Source organism: Cannabis sativa, chromosome 3 (genome assembly GCF_029168945.1).
Source record: "Cannabis sativa cultivar Pink pepper isolate KNU-18-1 chromosome 3, ASM2916894v1, whole genome shotgun sequence".
Lineage (NCBI taxonomy): Eukaryota > Viridiplantae > Streptophyta > Magnoliopsida > Rosales > Cannabaceae > Cannabis > Cannabis sativa.
The window spans coordinates 11,836,721-11,839,055 of NC_083603.1; the positions used below are offsets into that span (position 1 = coordinate 11,836,721).

Below are 2,335 nucleotides of genomic sequence, written 5' to 3' on the forward strand. Positions count from 1 at the left end.
TTTCAAAAGATTCATTCATGTCCATTTCAAACATATTTTCCGTGTTAATCATGTTTACTTCATGTATTTCCTCACACTCAACAGATTTAGCAACATTAAAAACATTCAATTCAACAGTCATGTTTCCAAAAGATAATTTCAATACACCATTACGACAGTTGATAATTGCATTAGATGTAGCTAAAAATGGTCTACCTAAAATGATGGGTATTTGAGCATGAGCATTTTCAACAGGTTGAGTGTCAAGAACAATGAAATCAACAGGAAAATAGAACTTATCCACTTTAATTAAAACATCTTCTATAATACCTCTAGGAATTTTCACAGAACGATCAGCTAATTGAAGTGTTATAGAAGTTGGTTTTAATTCTCCTAGACCAAGTTGCTTATAAACAGAATAAGGCAATAAATTCACACTAGCTCCTAAATCAAGTAAAGCTTTGTTAATAAAATGATCACCAATGATGCATGAAATTGTTGGACAACCAGGATCTTTATATTTCACAAGGCTTTTATATTGAATTATGGAGCTAACTTATTCAGTTAAAAATGCCTTTTTTGGAACATTAGTGTTTCTTTTAACAGTGCAAAGGTCTTTCAAGAATTTGGAGTAGGCAGGAATTTGTTTAATGGCATCTAAGAATGGGATGTTGATACTTACTTGTTTGAACACTTCTAAGATGTCACTATATTGGTTGCCTTTCTTGATTGGGAGTAATCTTTGTGGAAAAGGAGCTTTTGGAATGGAAGGAAGAATTTGATCATTATCTTTTGACAAGTCATTTGTGTTGGAACTTTGAGGTTGGCTTTGGTCTTTTTCAACTTGAGGTGTGTAATCGGGTTTGGCAATTTGTTTTCCGGACCTAAGAGTTGAAATAGACTTGGCTTCTTCTTTATGACTAGGAACTCCTACTTCATATTGGCCTTTAGGATTTGGGACGGGTTGGCTAGGAAATCTTCCTTTTTCTCTCTCAGTTACGGCATTGGCAAGTTGACCCAATTGTGTCTCAAGTTTGGCAATGGATTGAGATTGATTTTGCATGATTTGTTGGGTGGATTGCATGAATTGTTGTAAAGTGTCTTCTAAGGAAGGCTTTCTTTGTGGAGGGTAAGGTTGACTTGGTTGGGTATGATTCGGATTTGGCATGTTGAATTGGTTTCCTTGGTTCATTTGTGGTTGGTTTTGTCTCCATGAAAAATTGGGATGGTTTCTCCAATTAGGATTGTATGTGTTTGAAAATGGGCTATCATTTGGTTTACCATATGAATGTAATGCATTAGCCTCTTCGGAAAATGTTTCAAGAAAAGAAGGACATGATTGATCATTATGACAAGTACTAGCAAAAACATCTTTTTTTGGTTGAACATGAGAATTCATATTTTGACTTATGACTAAGGCCTCTACTTTTCTTGCTAATTTTTCAAAAGATGTTCTCAAATCAGTTTCTTCTTTTATTTCATATTTTCCTCCTCTTTTAGGTGAATTATTTGCTCTAGACCTAGGCTCAGAATAATTCCATTGTTGTGAATTAACAGACAATTCTTCAAGAGCTTCCCAAGCCTCTTGCCCTTGTAATTTCAAAAATTTTCCGGTATGCATAGATTGAATCATTTGTCGGTTTGAAGGGGTTAAACCATCATAAAAATATTTTACAAGTCTCCATTTTTCAAAACCATGGTGGGGACATTTTAATAATAAATCTTTAAATCTTTCCCAACATTCATAAAATTCTTCATTATCTTTTTGATAAAATTCGGAGATTTCTCTTCTTAAATTATCAGTTTTGGACATGGGGAAAAATTTGGCAAGAAATTTATTAAAAAGTTGATCCCAAGTTGTTATGGTTCCGGTTGGAAGTGAGTTTAACCAAGCTTTGGCTTTATCTTTTAAAGAGAAAGGAAACAACCTAAGCTTAACCGATTCATCCGAAAAATTTTGAAAACGAAAAGTTGAGCAAATATCTAAGAAATCTTTTACATGCATGTAAGGGTCTTCTCTTTCTAAACCATAAAAAGAAGGCAACAATTGAATGATTGAAGGTTTAAGTTCAAAATGAGTGGCATTAGTAGTAGGCAAAACAATGCATGATGGAGCATTAGATGAAATAGGTGAAAAATATTCAAGTAGTGTTTTTTCTTGGGCAATATTAGGTTCTTGTTCCATTATGCTTAATTTTTCAAAAACACTTTCAATTTCACCTAAAGTTACTACTCTTTTTACCAAACGATTTTTAGAATCACGTTGCCAATGATGCATGCAATGTCACAAATTTCACAAAGAAACACAAATAACACACAATAATCTCAAGAAGACAAATTTCTGATGTGGAAGATC

General features: G+C 33.4%; 1 non-coding gene across 1 annotated transcript; it reads left to right on the forward strand.

The window, feature by feature from the left end:
- Nucleotides 1–1,670: 1,670 nt before the first annotated feature.
- Nucleotides 1,671–1,777, forward strand: LOC115711715 (small nucleolar RNA R71). Its single transcript, XR_004010595.2, has one exon. It is a non-coding gene; the product is annotated as a small nucleolar RNA R71 (small nucleolar RNA).
- Nucleotides 1,778–2,335: the final 558 nt, after the last annotated feature.